This window comes from Pan paniscus, chromosome 12 (assembly GCF_029289425.2).
Source record: "Pan paniscus chromosome 12, NHGRI_mPanPan1-v2.0_pri, whole genome shotgun sequence".
Taxonomy (NCBI): domain Eukaryota; kingdom Metazoa; phylum Chordata; class Mammalia; order Primates; family Hominidae; genus Pan; species Pan paniscus.
The window spans coordinates 18,922,704-18,945,170 of NC_073261.2; the positions used below are offsets into that span (position 1 = coordinate 18,922,704).

Consider the following 22,467-nt stretch of genomic DNA (forward strand, 5'->3'; position numbering starts at 1 on the left):
CTAGCCCGCCTTCAGGAAGATTTTAATTGGGCTCCACGGGAAAGGCAATTAATGTACCGCCAGGCACAGATGCTCAAAGAATCTTCATTCTCTTCTTGTCCTTTCCCCTTTTCACGCTTTCTAATGGGTTCTCTAATAGTCTGCAATAGCCACAGCTTTTAACAAATCTTCCAAAAGGAACTCCGACAGTAAATTTGATTCCTACTCAGTAGTGTGCTATCAAATGCTTTACAATCATCTCTCAGGGAGGGGAGTGGAGGAAGAACCCTGATTGTTAGTGTTTGCCCATTCTATGGTGTAAACGCTTCCACTATAGCCAATTTCAAACTACCAATGGGATGTTACTGAACGGAACTGGGATGCGATGTGCAAGAGCTCATCATTGTATGAGTATTTCCACCACACAGATACAATAAAAGTAAATAACTTCCGAGAGCGCAGATAATACGAAATAAATTGCAAAATGAAATAAAAGAATCAGAAAGTGATGAGTGTGGAGTATTTGCCATCTTTGTTTTTAAACTGGCTCACAAAATTCCTGAAAACGTACAAGCCAACTCCTGCACACTACTGTATCTTACTCCATCAAGAAAACTCTGCCCTTAGAAGGGTACTAATTCCAGGCATTTCAGCCTACCTAGAGAGCTTTATTTATGCAGGACCCTTTAAACAGATGCAGAGAGCACATGCTTAGAGTTTCTACAGGGGTGAAATGTGGCTACAAAACAGTATGTGTCTACGTGATACTGACGTGCTGTACATGTGCATCAGTTCTGCTAGGGAAGAGCCTTGTCTGGGGAGAAAGAAAGCTGTACAGTGCTTAACACATGAAAACACCCGGTCAGCAGGTAACAGTAACAGGTAGTAAGCAATAGTAAAATTCGTTACACCTCTTCTCTCCATCTCATCCTTATTACGAACATTTATTTATGTGGCTTAACTTTTACCTTAGGTCCATCCTTGTTGTAAGACACTAAGCCACGATGTAACAATTTTTAGGGCCCATGTCAGACATGTGTGACACTCTCACTTTAGACACAAGGAAACGAAGGTACAGAGGAGGAAAGCAAGTTGCCCACACTTAAAGGGATGTGGGACTGGAATTCAGGCCTTATACTTTTATAAAATGGATTAATTCTCCAAAGCCTTTAGGCTACTATGTTTCATTTGCTTATTCATTTGTACACTGTTTTCAAGAGATAATAAAATATATTTGTGACTTATAAAATTTTGTTTGCAGCCTGCTCAGTTCCGGAGGTGACATTTAATGACCCTGACTTGCATTTGCATTAGGTTGTCTTTACCACCATAGAGCCATCACGTTGGAAAACTTGCTCAGCAGTAGAAGTGGCAGGAATTAACTTTTATTAAAGGCTTATTAGGTACCAAGGATATTAGTAATAAATTATAAAGATGGCTTCATTTAAACAGAAGAACAACCTATGAGTTAGGTAATATTATGGCCTCAATTTTATGATGAAGAAATGAAGACTCCTTGAGGTTAAGAATCCATCAGAAGTTTCTAGGGCTGGCTTGCTGGGCATGTGACTGTGCAGTCATGTGGGACCCGACACCCAGAAGAGCCACACTTGTTTTAATGTTCTCCTGCCACTGGCCTGAAGTTCTCAATAACTCTGTCTTTGACTTTGTGTGCTGTACCTCAAGTCAGATGGGAGAGAGTGGAACGATGAAGCAGACATGGGTCATATGTGTGCCACATCCTGTCCATCGTTCCTTGCTGCCCACTTGAAAGTTGTCTAACATTCATGATGCCTCATGAGCACAGGACTCTGGTGAGGTCACAATGCTTGGGAGTTCAGCAGGACTCAAAACGAGTGCAAGGTGAGTATGGTACCTCTACGACAAGTGGAGGATCCCGCAGCTCCCAGAGGCCATGCTTTCTGTCAGAACCAGAACTAGCTTCAAACACAAAAGTAAGGCAATTGTACTTTAAGAAACACAACCAACCAAGGCCCGTATCATGTCCTTTCTTATTTCCTTGTATTGGCCAAACACTTGTGCTCCAAATGGTGACACAGAAGGAAATCCCTGCCTTATTCATCAGGAAGTTGAAGGTAGAACGTGTTGGTAAAACACGCATGTATCAAGAAGTAAAATAAAAACAACAGAGTTAGTTTTTGGCAGTGTTTCCTCTGTTCTGGTCAGAAAGAAATACATAGGAATGTAACAGCTATGAAATACAAATTGTGTAACTTCAGTGATTATGCAAACAAGTTAAATGCTTTTAAATTTGCATTTAAAACTGGCATTGCACGAGTTAACAATAACAGAAAAAAATCCCAATAATTAAACTTTTAATTTTTCTTTACTTAGAACATTAAAAATACTGTGACAATTCAAGAAGGAAGGAAGAGAAGGGAAAGGAGGGCAGGGAAGCAGTGGGAAGGAAAGGGCAAAACATTTTGTTTTAGTACCTTGGAGGGCACTTCTTTCCTGTTTTTTGAATAAATGGCTCCACATTCTAATTTCACACAGGGTCCCACAGCCAGCCCTGGCTGTCACATAACTTGGAAGCATCAGAGTCAGTATCTCAATCCAAACTGACTCCAAAGCTCCTTTGCTTTGACCCCATTTTATTCAGCCTTTTATTTTAAACAACAGGGCTCTTCAGTTTCAGAAAATTTTTGTCATGATTCCACTGTTGGCAATCTGGACATGTGACAATTGTTTATCCCTCTTTCTTTTTCTTAATTTTTTCCCCTTTCTCTGAATCATTTCAGCTGTGCTTTCTCCATTCATTGAACAAGTATTCACTCTGTGCCAGGGACATCTAACTCTGTTACCCAGTGGTGCATCGGCAAAGCCTATGATTTTGGAGACAACAAAGGCGAAGTCATTTCTAAGAACCTCAGAAATCCCAAATGACGAGGTTTATGCAACTTCAAAGTCCTTCTGCTTTTTTTTCCCTCCTAATACTTGATTACCTCTCTAAGCAGAGGCTGCACTTCATGCAGGTCTAATCTTTCAGGGCACAGTGTGGTTAGGAACCCACCCCCAGCCCGACCCCAGCCGCCAAAATGAGCACTGGCTGCTAAGTAGGCATTCAGTTTCAAAGAGGGTTTGTTCCACTGAACACCAAATGTGGACTAGAAGCAGCAGATTAAAATTCTGTTTGCTTGTGTCCCTTGGAGGACTCAAAGTCAGGGGATTTCTATCCAGGACTTTCTTTTTTTTCTTCCTCAACCTCTCCCTCCCCCCACAAAAGCCACTGTCTGGGTTGTAAGTTAAATCAATCATAAGTCATCACAAAGAATAAGGTATTATATAAGAAGGTAAGGCAAGAGCGAAACTAACAAACAAAACCCTATGCCACTTACACTGCTTAAGAAAGAGCCAAAAAATGTACTAGACATGACGCCAATTCTATTTCTTTTAATTCTTCTGTTGTGTCCTAATGATACATACTAGCCACAAATGCTACCTTTGAGCCCAGCACAGTTGTGCTGGCTGGCAATTTAAAATACTGTTTGTCAAAAGGAACCAGATCATTTACGCTCACTTTACAGGGGAAGGAACGGAAGCCTGGAATACGGTTAATTTTTTCACGGTTTGTTAAAACAGAAGGAAAAGAAAGAAGGAGAGAAAAAGGTAACTCACACAAATCCCCGCAAGGTGCAGGGCCTGGAATTTGAGACTAAATCTGTGGACTCCAAAGCCCCAGTCTCTCCTCACAGGCTGCCCTCTACAGGTTACAAAGTGCATTCATGCACCGCGCATCTCAGTGCCATATGGATTTCAGATTAAATGTCCAATTCTGACCTCAGTTTTACTGAAAATAAACTCTTCATAGGTCATAAAATTTTAGAACCGGCCATAATAAACTAAATATCTGTGTACAAGTCCCAAAGCGAAGATCGCTGCACCGGAAGCCTCTAGCAGTGCTTCAAACATGCTTGCTGCTAATACTTAGAACTGCCGTTATCAGAGACAGAGATGGGAGATGAGAAAGAAACAGATTGGGAGACTAGAAACTGAAGAATGCCAAGGAGAGAATCCAATATGACAAAACTGTCATCAATCTACCATCTGTGTAGAGTTTGGGGGTTTCAGAGACAACATCATAGGTCAACTTGTTTTTCAAATGTCTGAAATTGTGCCCCCACATGTGTGAATTGTGGCTAGACAGCATGAATCACGGAGTGCAATACAAAAAAGAAAAAAAAAAACCACTTATGAAATGCATCATTGAGGGAGTGTCATTACATTCTGCTCTAAGCTGGTGGTAAGATTCAAAGTAGACTGGTGGTGGGCCATTGCTAGGTTGTAATAAAGCCAAATCTATGGTGAAAGGAGTTTCTTTTATTTAACAAACATCTATGGAAGAAATCTGCTAACCACTGGGGATATAAAGGCAAATGAGATGAGCTCCCATATCTTAAGAACTGGTGGCAGGGGAGGGGTGGTGGGCTTTGGAGGGGATTTGGGGAGTGGTGAACAGAATATTCCACAAGTACAAGACAGATACTCCAGGAGAGGAAGGCCTGGAAGGGAGCTGCAGACTCCCTAGAATTCTTCATTTGGAGGGGAGGGGCACCTTTCAAACAGGTACAACCAATGGGGAAAGGGGTGTGGGCCTCTGGCAGCTTCCTTGTGCACAGAGCTTGTCTTCTTCCATTGAGATATTTGGACAAAAACCAAACTAGGGCTACTCTGTTAATTTTCTGCAGCAAACTGTAACACATCTTGTTTCATCCTTTCATCTTCTCCCGCAGGAACTTCAAAATATCGACCGCCCTTTAAACTCAGGGATAACTGCTCCCATCCTAGGAAGCCCGCAATTTGGAAATGGGGCAGAGAGGCTCCAGCTCCCACCCAGTCAGGGAGGGCATGGGCTGACTGTTTACAAAGTGCAGACGCCCCCTCCTGCTGCTGCTGCTTTGGCTCTCTGGGCAGAAGCAGGGCCTTCAAAGCTGTCAGTCAGACCTTTGAGAACATGAAAGACCCTGGGGAGGGAAGAAAGGGTTTGTTTGTTTTTAAGCTCTTCTCATTAAGTTGACTGATAGGGAGGCTCACACACAGCGGTGGGGGGCATCCAAGTCTAATGTTTAAGCCTAGACAGCTCCAAGGGGACACCCGTTGGCCGTTGTCCCTCGCACCTGCCCAGATGGCTGGGCCTCCGACTGTCCTCTCTGCACCTCACCCCTTCCCGACACCAAGCAGGACTGAACAGAGGGCCCTGCCCACAAGGCACCTGACCTTTGAGCCAGGGAGACAGCCAATCCTAAATTGTGGAGACTGCGATGAGGCTAGCCACTGTGCTGTGCCACTTTCCACTTCGGTGGTGTGATGGACCAACACAACTAACGAAGGTGACGTACCTGGGGTCTGTCTGCAAGATGGCCAGTGAGAGGAGGGTGGGAAAGCCAGCTCTGTACAGGCAGTCACCTGGGGGATGGGGGGCGCTACAGTCTGCTGCTTTTTGCATAGGAATCGTCTGATACCCACAGAATGAGATTCTTCCCACCCTTCATTGGCCAGAGAGAGAGTCCTGGAATTGTGCAGAGCCCCCAGCCTGATGCTAGTCTTCTTTTTCCTGGACACCAAGAGACAGCCTTTCTTTCCAAAAACGAATAAAGATAGTTATTTTGATGTATAAACTGAATGTTTAATAGTAATTCACTAAGAGGGTGAAAAATGTGAAAACTTCCAGTTAGCTCGGATAGTCATGAAATGCAAACAGGTAAACCCAGGCCACTTCTTGTTAGATCCATATTATTTATTACCAGTTTTCTAGGAAGCCACAAAATTGTGTTTACTTTCACTGCCTGAGAGTACACGTTCTCAAGGAATATAAATCAGTTGAAAAAGCAATCTAACAAATAAACAAGCAAAACACCAAACTCATTACTAAAGGTGTGCCCAGGCCAAGTTCATCTCTTCTCCCAAAAGCTTGAGATCCTTTCAAATCCAGTGCCAATATCCAATGATTATGGGTTTCCTGAAGAGTGCAACATTCTTCAGGTTCACAGGTTGGTTTAGGCACAGGATGAGGGCTTCCTAGACATTAACATTCCGGAATACAGTCACAGACCTTTCTAACCACATCCAGTCATCTAAAAACTTCTCCAGGACAACAATATAATTAAAAAGTGCAGAGAAACCAACCAGCAATGTAAACCCTATTAAGATGGCATAGCACGGCTCATAAGGAAAATGAAAAGGGCTTGGGGGTGTGCGGGGATCTAAGATCATTAAGCAAAGTGAAAGAATTTTAACAGATTTTTAAATTTAATACAGTCATGCCATGCTAATGACAGAGACACATTCTGAGAAATGCATCCTTGGGCAATTTCATCGTTGTATGAAATCACAGCATGTACTCACAAAAAATCTAGATGGTACAGCCTACTGCACACCTAGGCAATGTGGTATGGCCTATTGCTTTGCTCCTAGGCTGCAAACGTGTACAGCATGTCACTGTACTGCATACTAGGCAATTGTGACACAATGTATTTGTGTCTAAACATATCTAAACATAGGAAAAGTACAGTAAAAATATGGTATAAAAGATTTAAAAATGGTACAGCTGTATAGGACACTTATCATAAATGGAACTTCCATGACTAGAAGTTGCTCTGGGTGAGTCAGTCAGTGGTGAGTGGATGTGAAGGTCTTAGGACATTACTACTTGCTACTGTAGACTCTATAAACACTGTTCACTTAGACAAAGTGTAAGTTTACATGAAATTTACAAAAAAAATGGTTTTCTTTCTTCAATAATAGATCTTAGCTTAAGATTAGTAATTTAGCTTAGTAACTTTTTAACTGTATAAACTTTTTATTTTCTTAGAACTTTGGACTCTTTTGTAACACTTAGCTTAAAACACAAACACATTGTACAGCTGTACAAAATATCTTTATATTTATTCTATAAGCATTTTTCTATGCTTAAATTATTTTATTTTTCATTTTTTAAACTTTTTTGTTAAAAGCTAAGACACAAACCCACAAATTAGCCTAGCCCTACACAGGGTCATAGTCATCAACATCACTGTCTTCCACCTCCCACATCTTGTCCCACTGGAAGGTCTTCAGGGGCAGTAACACGCATGGAACTGCCATCACCTATGAAAGCAAAGCCTTCTTCTGGAATCCTCCTGAAGGACCTGCCTGAGGCTGTTTTACAGGTAACTTTCTTTTTTATTTATTAGAAGGAGTACACTCTAAAAGAACAATAGAAGTATAGTACAGTAAATACACAAACCAGTAACACATTTATTACCATTACTTTATTATCGTTTATAATCATTATCAAGTATTATGCCCTGTACATAATTGTATGTGATAGACTTTTCTATGACTGGCTTATAGTAGGTTTGTTTATACCAGCATCACTACTAAAATACACGTAATGCAGTAATGCACACTGCAGTACAACCTTACAACAGCTACAAGTCTCTAAGAGATTGGAATTTTGCAGCTCCATTATAATCTCAGGAGACCCCTGTGTTATATGTCGTCTGTCACTGACTGAATGTTGTATGTGGCACTTGACCGTATACTATCTGAAATAACAGCAATGCTGAAGTGCTCTAGGAACCAACTTAGGTTCCTAATAGAAGATCAAGTTTTCTTCTTTGCCTGGTGCATGAGTCCAGGGCCAAACCTGAGTTTGTGCTTATGTTGTGGAAATCAGGAACAGCCTCAGGCAGTGGTGGGGACTGCCAAGCTAACACAGTCAGAATAACAACCACTAACAGTCAGCATCCATGAAGTCACTGAAGTCCTTTTAAGTTGCTTATGAAGGTGACTTAAAATGATTTCCACGGATGTGAGGACATCCACACTTAGGCTCTTCTTTCCTCACTTGTACAAGAGGTCCCTGTGCCTAACGTAAATGGAGAAGTGACATCATTTATTCAAATGCCCCACATACATCCTTTTGTTATTTATTTATTTATTATTATTATTTTGAGACGGAGTTTCGCTCTTGTCACCCAGGGTGGAGTGCATGATCTTGGCTCACTGCAACCTCCGCCTCCCGGGTTCAAGAGATTCTCCTGCCTCAGCCTCCTAAGTAGCTGGGATTACAGGTGCCCGCCACCACACCCAGCTAATTTTTTGTATTTTTAGTAGAGACGAGGTTCCTTTTGTTTTAAACTTCATGTGCTTTCATTACATCCTGTGAAGTTCTATTTAATACTGAAGATCACTTAATGTTCCTAACTTCAGTTGCAGGTAATTTTTTAAATTTCGATTCTAGTACAGGTTCAGAGTAAGGAAAAGAGTCCTTTTAATTAACTGACATGTGCCAGGCATTCCCCTGATTTTAGCCTCGCCTTTGGGAAGCTGCAAAATTTCAAAAAAACAAAATAAAACTAAACAAAATGCTTACTCAGAAGGATGTGAGTCTGGGAAGAGATTCTGAAAATATACAAAGTTCCACATAAACTCTAATGACTCCAAATGCTCACTAACCCTTCATCTCTCTCCGTAGATGTCCCCAGCCCTGTGGCCGTCTCCTGCAGGGAGCGATGGCAGAATGAGGTTGTGGCCATGCATCTGATACTCACAGGCAGGGGACAGCACAGCAGCTTCCTGGGCTTTAAGCTAAAGGTGTGTGTTAGTTTCTCCATCTGCAATGGGGTTGGGCTAAACCCAAGATCGAGGCCCTGCATTTATAATTCTTCATGGACAACTGATGTTGTATACTCCCACTGGTGTAGAACTACCTTTTTCAAATTTCATAGATGATTCTTGGGCAGGCAGCATAATAACAAAACACTGCTGAGCCCATTCGTTCTGGAACGGCCTTATTATCACACCAGGTGCTGAAAATGTATGTAGTTCTAATTGTAGGATTTGACAACATTTATGAATCCAAGACAAAGTGCTTTTATAAATTCTCCATGGACAGATCCAACCCAATATATTTCTAATTATTTACTGATTACACATGTCCATTAGTTTCGAATGCTTTGCTGAAGGAAGAAACAAAGATGCTGAATGCTATTTTTAATCATTTTCAACAGAAATGAGAATTTCAGGTTTTCTCTGTGAGATTCACAAGTGGCACAAAAATTATGAGGTTGAATGGTTTAGCAGTGATTTCCTAACATTGCTAGTAAATGTGTTTCTCCAAAGTGATTAGTGGCAACTCTGAAGTATAAGACAGTGTATGTGCAGAATGGCCCATCTGGGCCATGGTCTCTTGTCCTTAGAGAATGTTCTGTTTATAAATAGATCACTAGAATTTGAGGAGCTCTATTCATGGAGGTTCAACTTGAAGAAAGAGGGAAAAAATCCAACCTACTCTCTTTTGTTTCAGAAATCACATTTAGGGAGTGGGCAGCCATCCTTTCAGTCTAATAGGACTCTTAGATCCATCCATTCGACATAGATTTATGAAGAACCTCCAGGGCTCAGTACCACACAACATGCTCGATAGCTGGGACACGGAGTTCTGGAGGCTGCCTGCAAGGAACTTACAGTTTAGCAGGGATGGGAAGGGAGCAAAGTCAATTATAACAGAGTAGCAAGTGTAGCAACAGAGAAATGATGCTGTGCTGCAAGTAGGGATCATTAAATCATGTTAGGTGTGTGTGTGTCAGGGAAGGCTTGCTGGTAAGTTAATGGGAGTTGGTGGAAGTTAGGGGTTGGGAGGCGGGCAGAAGGAGAGGGAAGGAACCAAGTCCATAACAATCGGGTCAAGGAGAGATCCTGAAGGTAGTTGTGGCTAAGAGGGGAGTAGGAAAGTGGAGACCATGAGCTTGGATCCAAGCCAGAAGCACATGATGTTCTAAAAATGGCAGACAGTGTTCCATATGCAATGGAGGACGACTGGGGAATCTAAGGAGAAGAGAATGCAGCACAATTGAGCTTAAGGTTTGGAAGGAGGACTCTTGGCCAAAGCGGCAAAGGGATGGGTATGCAGGAGCGGAAGAGTGTATGGAGACATCTGTAAAATGAATTCTAATATAAAATGCTCTGTTAGCTATAAGCAGTGCACTGCTTCCCCTCAATTTTTTCCTTAAAGAGTAGGATAAACAGGTGATGCTGAAGCCCAAGAAACTCTTCACTCCCTAGAAACTGTAAATGTCACTGTTTCCATAAGGGCAGAGACTGTGGACAAGCATATGAAGCATAATCACATATTTTCAAGCCACTTAAATAGCACGTGCCCAAGGGCACATTATAGACAAGCCAGCATTTGCAGCAGCAGGTAGCAGAGGCAGCTTCCTCTTCAGGAAACAGACACCAAATCATTAGAACCTTAACGCTGTGTCAACTTTGGCTGCCAAATATGCAGCTCCATACCAAATGGTACCATTTACATCTGGCTCTGTATTTAAGCCAACTTCTTTGGCTTTAAGAAAATTCTGAATTTATACAATATAATATGAGTACATCTGATTTTCATTAGGCAGTCTGTCTGTTCTCCTTTTTTCACTTTTGAAATCACATTTATTCTTATTCTCTTCCATTCTACTAAATTTTAAGATATCACTTTACTTTTTTTGTTTCCTTTTTTTTTTTTTGAAATAGGGTCCCACCCTTTTGGTCATCCAGCCTGGAGTGCAGGGTGTGATCTCAGCTCACTGCAACCTCCGCCTCCCAGGATCAAGCCATGCCCCCAAACTCAGCCTCCAGAGTAGCTGGGACCACAGGTGAGTGCCACCACTCTTGGCTAATTTTTGCTATTTTTGGTAGAGATGGGGTTTCACCATGTTGCCCAGGCTGGTCTTGAACTCCTGAGCTCAGGCAATCCACTCATTTTGTCCTCCCAAAGTGCTGCGATTACAGGCATGAGCCACTGCGCCCAGCCCATTCCACTTTTTCTTTATATTCCTTTGAACTTTAGTTTTTGGTATCATGGACACATCTCTCAAAGCTGGTCAGCACACTCCAAGTACAGACCAGCAACTGATGGGGTATGGGACAGGCCTGGACTGGGTTTTTATATTTACATTCATTATTTCCAAATTGTAATGTAGAATTTCTCTATAAGAACAAAACTACAAGGAATCTATATGACTTTAATCTTCCATGTCCTGATGAACTTTTCCTGATGAGCTAGTTCTTTAAAACATCTCCTAAGAGAATTCTAATTATATTATGTAGAAAAGCTTCTAGAACTGACCATATAGGAAGCTTCCATATTATAATTGGGATAGAAATATATCATCTAGAAACAACAGAGATTCCTTGGGCTAAGAGTCCTATATCAATGTCCACTTGCAATATTAAATTTTTTCCAAATTCACAATTCAGAGGCTACAAGTTAAATGCCAAATAAAATTGAACTCAGTTAGTAGATTTCTTTTTTTGTAAATAGATGAGGTCTCGTTCTGTCCCCAGGCTGAAATGCACTGGAGCAATCATAGCTCACTGCAATCTTGAACTCCTCTAGGCTCAAGAGATTCTCCTGCCTTAACCTCCTGAGAAGCTGAGATTAAAAGTGCAAGTCACCATGCCTGGACACAAATTTCATGTTTAAAGTGTTTTTTTCATATAAATGTTGTATGTCCAGCATTATTTTTAATACACTGGAATATTTTAAAATACATCTTCAAGATTTAGAGTAAAATGTACTGGCTTGCACTGCATTTTAAAATTTACTTTTGGTCTTCTGGTTATAGTCTACTGAAGGAAGATCTAAAGCACTGAACAAACGGCAAAACTAAGCTCTTCTGTTATAGCAATCCTGGGGTTTTTATAACGAAATGAACTTCAGACAGCATGAAAGTTTCAATGATGAACAAATATTGAACTTTTGTATTTTAATAGCACAACCAATACTTCATTCCTGGTTAACTTTACCTTAATTATTTTTTAAAAAAGATAAATTGTTTAAAAGTTATTTCGTTTAAACTTTAAGCATAAACTGGTGAGCAGGTGACACAAAACTAATCTGCTTTGATATAAATCAGAATAGTGAGTACCCATTGGGGGACAGTGACCAGAAGAGGGCATCAGGAGGCTTCTGGGGTCTTGGTAAGAATTGCTTCTTGATGTGCTGGTTATATAGGTATATTTAGTTTATGAAAATTCATCAAACCGTACGCATGCTCTGTGCAAGTTGGCACTGGCAAAAGATTTAATAATTAATTTTTTCATGTAGCAATTTTCTGGTTAAGGTATACGGCTGAAGAAAACACGACAGATAGGGTAACTGCATAAAAGCCGGAGTAAACCTGTGCCTTGGAGGTAGCAGGCGCCACAGCTTCCTTCCTCTGCATTGTGGACAGAAGCAGCACATTGGTGAGAAAGACATGTGCTTAGAGAGGCAGAAAATGAGGAAGAGAAACGTTCAGGACTCCAAAGAGGCTATTTAGAGAGAAAAACGGTGGTAGGTGGGGGAGTAAAGACGACATGTTTCTTTGTAGCCTTTTCTCCTCCCAAATTCCATTTGACATCATGCAGAGATGTTCATTTGACATTTCTGGTTTGAAGACTATGAGGGGAATGCACCCCATGGGCCAGCGGTTACTGACTACAATACCACCTTCAGAAAGTTTAGGAAATCCTCTTATGGCCTTCTGTGATTTTCAAGCTGGGGATATAGCCAAGTTGGCTTCTTGCAGACCTTCGATCCCAGAAGGTGGTTTGGGGGCAATATTCCACCTCAGTCTTTTGTACCTGAAGTTGATGAACTCTGACATGTGAGATTACATGGAGCTGACAATGTCACATGAAAGTAAATCTGGATTAAAATATTACATATACATGTATATACACACGATAGAAGGCCTGCGAGCTCCACACCTTCATTGTGTGCAATGATGTTACTCGCCCAAGCGTCTGAACACATCAGCACCTATGAGCTTCTTTTGGTAAAATTTAGTATCTACCTCCCATTCTACCATCATAAACAATGGGGCCTGTGACTTAGTCTCTATTTCTCCCCCACCTTAGAGACTGTCAGTACCAAATGAAGAAAATTTTATTTTGAAGTGCACAGTTGAACATGCCAAGAGGCTTAACCACATCTCTATAAAAATATTTGGTTGGCACCTACACAAGATAAACAAGAGTGCTCAAATACCTTACTGCATTCATTCATCCTTATTTTCTACCCACCATATATACATAAAACAAACAAACAAAAACAGGCGTGAGCACCTTCCTACAATTCTGTTCCCTACAACCTCTCCACACAGACAAATTTGAATGTTACTTAAAGGAGAAACAAACCAATCAATATGGGTATGCCTTTCAGTTCAGTGAGGAACAGTTCTAAGAAACAGCCTTGTGACCAAGGTCCTACTGTCTGGGTTGAGCAGGGACCTGAAGGGCTGCACCCTGGTGCCTGGCTGGAGGTTGTGCCCACCACCCTGAAAATTCAGCGGCTATTGCTTAGGTGCTGGATGCACACAGTAATTCCCAAACGAAATCTGTACGCCCGTCACAGTTAACCCTCTGCATCCGCAGGTTCCACATCCACAGATGCCACCCACCATGACTCAAAAACATTTGGAAAAACAAATAAATACGAATACAACAATAAAATACCAATAAAAATACAGTATAGGCTGGCATAGTGGCTCATGCCTGTAGTCCCAGCACTTTGGGGGTTGAGGCGGGAGGATCGCTACAGACCAGAAGTTCAAGACCAGCCTGGGCAACAGAGTGAGACCCTGTCTCTCCAAAAAATTTTAAAACCAGGTGTGGTGGTGCCCACCTGTAATCCCAGTTACTCAGGAGGCTGAGTGGGGAGGATTGTCTGAGCCCAAGAAATTGACGCTGAGGTGGGCCATGATTGCACCACTGTACTCCAGCCTAGGCAACAGAGTGAGACCCTGATTGTAAAAGACAAAGACCAGGCTGAGCGTGGTGGCATGTGCCTGTAATCCCAGCATTTTTGGAGGCCAAGGTAGGAGGATCGCTTGAGTCCAGGAATTCAAGACCAGCCTGGAGAGAACAGTAAGACCCCTATCTCTCAAACAGAAATAAAAAAACAAAACCAGCGTAACTGTTTAGATAGAATCTACATTGTATTAGGTACTATAAGTAACCTAGAAACAATTGATTTAAAATATACAGGAGAATCTGCCTAGGTTATGCAAAGATACTATGCCATTTTATATCAGGGACTTGAGCATCCATGGATTAGGGTATCCATGGAGAATACTGGAACCAATCCCCTAAGGATACTGAGGGATGACTATATTTCTACATCATAAACCCACCTCTCATTTTCAACACAGTGTGGTAAGAACAAGATTGAGCTAATTCGGGCAATTGAAAGACAGGGATCGACATGGAGTAAAATGAGTTTGTTTAGTTTTACCTGTAAGACACACACATTAAGCACTTGATTATACTCATGGGCTTCCAAATTATAATTGGGATAGATACACACCATCTAGAAACAACCGAGGTTCCTTAGGCCAGGAGTCCTTCCATTACCCCTTAAGAAGCACATTGTGTAATACAGTCTAAAGCTTTCCTTTCACCCACTTCTGGTTCTACATCAAATACTGTGCTTAACAGTCATGAGACAATACTGAAAAAATGCCAAACAAAAAAAATTAACCCTGCCTCTTCTGTGTATGTATCCAATGGTGATATATGGGGTATTAGTGGGATATGATGATAATACAGCATGATGTGTTTTAACTCTGTGGGGCAAAGTGTAGAGTGAAGCAAGTAACAAATGTTTAGATTTAACTTACGGAAGCAATCACATTATTTTAAAGCCATACCTTTCTGACACTTTCCTACTACTATCAATTCAACTTTGGAAACTCTCCCACCTCAAATAGTTAATGAAATAACCTACTTAAAGGCACCCCATGAATGTTATTCTAACATATCAAGTATTGAGTCAGGCCAATTACTTAATTAGTTCAACTTTCCCAGCTACTAATTTTGAACATCAGGCAGAAGAATGTTTTTTAACTACCCTGTCACTCAGAGGGGGTAAGCTGCCCTGTAAACAACAGAAATTATAGACCAATTATATGCATATTATAGACCAATTATATACATATCTAATGTATATAATAGAAATTATATATTATAGACCAATTATATACATTATAGACCAATTATATATTATTATATAGACCAATTATATATTATATATACATATAGACCAACTATATACTATTATACATATAGACCAATTATCTAGACCAATTATATACTATTATATATAGATAATTTATATATAGATAATCTATAAACTATTATACTCTATTATACATATAGACCTATATATACATATAGACCAATTATATACTATTATACTTATAGACCAATTATATAGACCAATTATATACTATTATACTTATAGACCAATTATATACTATTATATATATACATATAGACCAATTACATACTATTATATATACATATAGACCAATTATATACAATTATAGACCAATTATATACATATCTAATGTATATAATAAAATTATAGACCAATTATATACATATCTATACATATATTGACATACTTTTAAAAGAAAACCATATTACACTTGTCTATTTCCCATTTATTCATAAATTATTTAAAATTTACCTTAGAAATTAGAGCATATAATTTTCTTTTAAAATAACTCTTAGGCTTATGGTTTTAATTATTTTGCCTATGTCTATAGTGACTAAAAGACACTATAATTCAGGGCAATTCCAAATAGTCATCTGCTCTCCAGAAAAAAGACTGAATAACCTATAGTATTTGGTGAACTTCTGGCTGACCTAAAACATCTCAAGTGGTTCATCTCTGTCATCACAGAGAACAGCTAACCAATATGTAGGATTCCAGTCATCAGCCTGGGGCCAGGTTCCCCGAAGGACCTGCCTGAGAAGACAATCTCAAAAGTTAGTCTCAACAGTCAAATGCATTCTGCATTTCACCAAAGGGACCAAGGGAGTAGAGGTTCTTGCATGTTGAGCATGATGTCTGCTGTTGTCATAAAGAACATTTACACAAACATTCACATTCACATATATGTACACACGTAAGTATGTTTTCCATATGTATCCTATTTATAATAAACTAAGAGAAAGTTTAAACCTTAAACATTTTTGTTGGTTTCTCAAAAGCCATGTAATTTGGAAGATAAAATTTTCCCAAAGATAAGCCACATAGGAAAAAGAATGTTCTTCCTTCAGTTAGAAGGGCTAGGCTCTTGTCCTGACTTTGTTAGGCAATAGCCATGAATCCCAACAGTTAATGCTGAAGTATCCTAATTCAAGTTCCCACTCCTGATTGCTGATGTAACAACACATAATGCAGGAATTTATTCCTCTGGTACCTACTTGCAAGTGTGTGAATGTGTCTGTGTGTGTATGTGTGCACATGTGTTCTTTTGAAAGACATTCCTCTTTTTCATATGAAAATTTCTTTTATTTATTTATTTATTTTCTGAGATAGGGTCTCACTCTGTCACCCAGGCTGGAGTGCAACAGAGTGATCATGATTCACTGCAGCCTCAAACTCCAGGGCTCAGGTGATTCTCCCAACTCAGCCTCCTGAGTAGCTGGGACTACAGGTGCATGCCCTCACACCTAGCTAATTTTTGAAATTTTTTTTGTAGTTACGGGGGTCTTGTTACATTGCCCAGGCTAGTCTTAAACTCCTGGGCTCAAGCAATCGCCTGCATCAGCCTCCCAAAGTGTTGGGATTATAGGCACTGCACCAGGCCCATACAGAGATTTCTAATGGGGTATAGTTTCCCTAATTTTAAAATATAATTTACATAGCAAGATCCCTCTTCTAACAGTACAAACAAATCCATTCATTTAATCCTATATGTACAGTTCCATTTTGTAACTGGGTTAGCTCTATCATTTAGAAAACAAATCCCATATTAACTGTACTTTTTTCTACCCATTTGAGGTCAGTGGCACAATTATGGGTTTTTGGCACATAGCAATATACTTACATTTCAGAAAAGTCATCATTACACTTTCAAAGAAGCTACTTTTACATTTTACTTCTGAATAATGAAAGCTATTGGGTTATCTAAGAGACTTACCCTTTCCCATATTTAATTTAAAGCTAAGTCATTTTAGAAACCACAATTACCAACATGCAAGAACCTCTACTTGAAAAATTTGTAGAATTTGAACATGGAAAACCAATTGTTTTAAATTTAATAAAGCATTTTTCTCTCGGGCTCAAACAGTAGAAGCAGCCCAGAGTAGAACTTAGTGTGAATTATAAACTTCTGAAAACAAAGACTTATAATTAAGATATTGCAGAATTTTTCTTTACAGTGTATTCTCTAATGCTTTAGCCAATGTATTTTTAAATGTCCCAGGAGACTACTTTTTGAACTTGCTCTCCTTACCAATCCAGTAACTCAAAGCAGATGGATCATTTTCTTGAATCTTAGCCTAAATTTTTCCTTGGAAATTTCACTTGATATGACATGCTTCGTATCAGCCCAAATTTCATTCTAATAATGACTGCCTGGATATTCCACATTTCATAGCCCATTTTTAAGTTGCAGCTTAAAACTTTTTCTGCTTCCAGGTTCTGATGAACACATGCTTTCTGTATATATGGGCTCCCTGACATCCTCTTCCATCATATACAATCTTCCCCATCCAGCAGGCTCAGCCTGATTTGAGGACATGAAAATTTATAGTCTTAGTTGGTCTCTGGCCCCACACAATTACAGGAGTTGTCATTCTTGTTTTCCTCTGTTGAGGGGATCTCAGTCTAATAGCATGGGTTTTGGACACCCAGACACAGGTTCAAATCCCAGTTCTGCCAAGGCACTTTACCTTCCTGAGGTTCATTCAGTCTTCTCGCCTGTAAAATGGGCACAATGATACCTCCCAGGATTGTGGCTAAAGTACACTTTGATAATCTGTGCAAAGCAAATGGCAGGATGTAGTACATCATCAGTACAAATTAGTTACTATTATTATTCTTTGAATTACTACCATCTCCTGGGGCTGCACAGGAATTAGCTTTTAAGTATGCCACAACTTGCAATTAACAATTTTGTGGAATCTCACACCAGAAGACATGTGGGAAAGGATTTAATGTAAGCCTTCCTTTTCCAGCCTTGGAAACTGAGCTCTGATAAGGCTGTCTTTCTCCAGTGCTGGTCGCTGCAGAAGCACTGGCCAATAGCTTTCCTTTGCTCTCTAAGAAAGTCCAGTGCAAAACTATAAACCTAGCCTTCACATGCTTCTAGCTTTGTAAAGCCACTGCATGCCTTCAATTTGGACTTCTTCCCTAGACAAGACCACAGAGGGCAGCAGAAGCCAGGATGGCACAGAACAGTTCCATCCAGATAGAAGTCCTCCACAGTGGGCAGCATGCCTCTGATGTCATTTCCATGCACAGAACAATTCTCCCAACCAACCAGTAGGCCCTGGGTACTGTGGGATAATCAGAAACCCGCAGGTGGCAAAGTGAAGATAATAGTCACAACTGCTGGGACCCTGCTTTCACCAGGGCTAGGACCAATGCTGGAGCTGGACCAGATCACCAACTCCTGCAAAGCCTTAGGACTGCCCAGGTCACACTTCATCCCCTTTAAATGTATTTCACCTGTGGACTAGGTAGATGCCAAGTATTTTGAATTGCAACTGTTCCCCTATCCATTCAATGGGAGGGGTGGGAGGTGGCTGGGACCAAGCAAGGGTAAATTTCAAATTTTGGAAGGGGCATAATAAATCCGTGTTTCTCTAACACTGATATCTTCGCATTGTGTACTTAATAACATTTAGAAAGAAATTTCTCAAAAGTTGGAAGGAGAGCTTTCGGAAACATGGTAGGTATATTAAACTGAAAATGTGGTAATCCACTAACAGTGGCTGGTCATCTACAGCCCATTCAGTGTTTGGCATTGATATCAACAATTGGTGTAAGAACATTGAAAATTTCTGTGCAAATATGCATCTGTGTTTCCCTTCCACTTTCCAAAATTAGTATATAATTATATGCGATTGTTACTTTTATAGTCATTTGGGAATTTCATCCCATTTTTTCTAAGGGATGAGATTTCAGATTTCAATGCTTAGAAAATCAAAGCTTAACATACACCTGCCATGAGGGTACTATCTGATTCCCTTAGACATTTATGCATGCTGAATTAAGTACTTAATTTAATTTAAGCAATTAAATTTTAAGATCGTATTACAGAAAATCCAGGAAAAGAAAAAACTCAATCAATCAGGAATAACACAATACATTTAAAGAGCAAATGCATTAACAAAGACTGTCCTTATTATCATGCATAAGATATTTTTATTCAAAGTCTCACCCATGAGGTAGCAATCTGCAAACTAATTAAGAGCTTCCCAGCGGACAAATATCTCCAAGTTTTTGGAAAGGAACCTATCATTTATTTACCTAAGCAGGAGTGGCAGAAGCCTAGAAATCAGTTTGTCTTTCAGAAAAGATTTAATCATTTGAGAAATGCTTGGATAAATTCTAAACCTGGAGGGTAAAATTTCAGTCAGTATCAGTATAAGCAATAGACCAGAGCCTCACACACTGAAATCATCTCAGAAAGAGGAGAAACTCGGGGGTGGGGGGGTGGAACCTCCAGAAACAAGCACGTACAGGAATTTTTTCAGCAGTCCCTTCACTATTTAACTAATCTTTGCTGGCTGGATTGGCCACAACTCCCTAGACTCAACTTATGTCTTCACCCCACAGAGTAAACCTTTTCCCTCTTAATTATCCTCATCAGAAACTCAACACAGATAACTGCCCTCTTCTGCATAATAAATCAGTCACATATTTTCAAATGTTAAATTGTCTCAACTTTGAATCCTCTAGTCTAAAAATCCTGAATTTTGTATCCTTGCTTCCTAGATCCTGTGCACCACATAGCAAACTCACCAAATGTTGGTCCTTGCTCTGACCTCACTCTTTCCAGGAGTATCCATCCAAAGCCTCTCTAAACTGTGGAGCTCAGTACTCCATATCAAGCAGTGACTCCTATCACAATCTCTACAAGAGATTTAACTCAAAACTCCAGAAGCTTTCACAGCACCAAGCAAAAATGTAAGATGCTACCATTTGTATCTATTGCGGCAAAAATTGGATAGAGTGCCTTTTTAACTTTGCAGTAAAATTCAAGGCACTTCACCTATTATTTTAGAGTTTCATCAGTTTTGAGCACAATATCCATTCACCTTTGCCAACAGTTTCTTTTAATGCATTAGTACAAAATTCCTCAAGTGGTATATAAAAATTTTGGTTGTCAGTTCCAGAAAAATAATGGGGGAAGGAGAGTGGGTAAAAACAGGTTCAAGGCCACACATCAGTTTTCCTTTAAAAAAAGTTTTAACCCTAAATTTGCAGCGCACATATATATATATATATACACTACACACACACACACACATATACATAATATGTGTATGTATATACATATACATCATATATATATAGCACTTCACTTTATTGGAATTCTTCCTTGGTCATAAATTATATTTCAAGTTGGCAAAAAATGTTGATCAGAATTTCAAAAAAGGGAAGCATCAAAGTAACCAGCATGGGGTTTTTCAAGTGTGCAGAAAGTTCTCTAAATACAAAATGTGCTTCCAGCCCACCAAAGACCCCCCTCACCCAAGCAGGCAGTCCTCGGCGAGGAGGGCCAGCATGCCCCTTTATGGTCAGAACGGCAGTGGTGCAAAAGACAATGATTTCAACCAAATATGGTTTGCCTCTCGCCAAATTTTTCGCATGTCCAATAAAAATAAGTTCACAAAAATCCAGCCAAGCATTACTTTCCCCCAAAAAGTGCTTCTCAGATTACAAAACAGCTTTGAAAGTTCAGCCTGACAAAACAAATATGGTACTAGGAGGAGAGACCTGGAAGGCAATCACAAAAAGTCTCATTTAAATTCCTGGAAAGCACAGCTTCTCCAAACACAGCTATTCAGCTCTTTGGAAGGCAGCACTTGCGGGAGCCATTGAGTTTAACTTCACTCAGTCCCCCAACACAGAACCGGCAAATCCGAATGAGATGGACGTCACACTCCCTACTCAAAAGAATGCATCAAACATCCACTCCGTACACCGCGGAAAGTAAACCCAAAAGCGGAGTTTGCCGCCTGCCAACTACATAAGAATTAACACTCGGGTATTTAGGATTCTAAAGATCCCTACTACCCCAAACATTATAGCCACAGAGAACCAGAAATGAACAGAACACACTTTAACCTTTAAGAAGTGCAGTTTTGTACGGGGGTTGGCTGAAGAAAGACAAAAATCTTCACTCCCTTCCAGAGCCAAAAGAACCAAAATAAAAGATCACCGTTACTGAGCCACAGGGGCACAACTGTATCCGCCCGTCCCCAAAGCGCAAGCCGTCCTCCCGTTCGCTTCTCCAGAATTTCCTGCTTTTCCCCAAACCACCTTCAACATTCCCCACACACGGGTCTGGCTCCTAAACACGAAGTGTAACTCCGCGCACAGCAGCGCGGAGACTGCAGCGCCACCAAGGAAGGCGTCGCCCACCCTTACCCAGTGCCCTCCCTTACCAGCCTTCTCCCCACGCCGCGCCTCGAAGCGCACGACACCGTGGTGCTCGGCGCTCCCCCTGGCAGCGCGGCACTGGAGTCCGAGGCGTGCGTGTCACATTTTATTCCCCGGCAGCCGCTCGGGTGCGCGCGCGACGCGCTCCCACACTCACACTGACGCCCGCTAGAGCTGGGACCCTGGCCGGGGTCCCCGACTCACGCCGCGGAACTTGGGGGCTGCAGAAGGCGAGTGCGCGGCGGGAGTCGTCCTGCCGCAGGCTCGAGTCCTCCTCCTGCCACCGTGGGGTCTCGGAGCTGCCCCGCGCTCCCGTCCCAGGCGGCCTGCGGGATCACCTCTCCGGGGCCAGCGCTGCTCCGCGCCGGCGGCAGCTGCAAGCGCGGGCAGCGGGGCACAGCGGGTGGCTCGGCCTCAAAGCCGGCGGGAGGCTACGCTCAGCCCCGCGCCGCACGCCTCATTGTTTCCGGCAGCGCGGCGGCGGCTCCCGCGGCCAGAGGAACCGCGGCCCCGAGCCCCGGGGAGAGGCGGCGGTTCCCGGCCCACGCACCGAGGCTGCGCCGCGCCCCGCCCCCGAGCTCCGCTCGCCCCCTCCGCTCGCCCTAGAGCCCCCTCCCTCTCCGCCATCCCTTTCATCCCTCCCGCTCCAGGCTCACCTAGCTGGCGGGAGCCGGGCACTGGGAAGTTGGGCTGCCCCCTCCCCGCGCCCCCGGCCCGGCAGCTCGGCCCGCCGGCGAGCGCAGGCGGGGCGCTCCCTGGCTGCGCGCGGATTTCTGCTTGTCGCGGAGAGTGATTGCAGACTTGGGCTGCGTGGGGCGGTGCGGGGCAGCACGGCTGCCTAAAAAGGCGTGTTTCTCCCCGGCCGCCGCCTCCATCCAGCCCTAGTTCTGCCGAAGGTTACCTGCACAGTACCCGCCTGGCACCGCGCCTGGACACCCCCGGGGCACTCGGGTCCCGGGCGGCGGCAGGAATGCAGGAATGCGCACAGGCTGTGGGCGGCCGAGAGGGAGTCCCGGCGCCTGCCCCCGCGGAAGTGAGTCTTT

General features: G+C 41.9%; 1 protein-coding gene across 11 annotated transcripts in view; it reads right to left on the minus strand.

Annotated features, from left to right (window-relative positions):
- The window catches only part of ST6GAL2 (ST6 beta-galactoside alpha-2,6-sialyltransferase 2), an 86,851-nt gene that overhangs the window by 62,468 nt on the left and 1,916 nt on the right, over nucleotides 1–22,467 (minus strand). For 3 of the 11 annotated variants that reach the window (XM_034953593.3, XM_063594544.1, XM_034953595.3), the window contains exon 1: nucleotides 22,081–22,214. The exons of 1 other annotated variant lie outside the window; for it this stretch is intronic. The gene's annotated coding sequence lies outside the window, so the exon portion shown is untranslated. Of the gene's footprint in view, nucleotides 1–21,109; nucleotides 21,352–21,429; nucleotides 22,025–22,080; nucleotides 22,215–22,325; nucleotides 22,435–22,467 lie in introns of those variants that run through there. 7 more of the 11 variants (XM_003807428.5, XM_063594546.1, XM_008959528.4 and 4 more) reach the window with 6 other exon arrangements.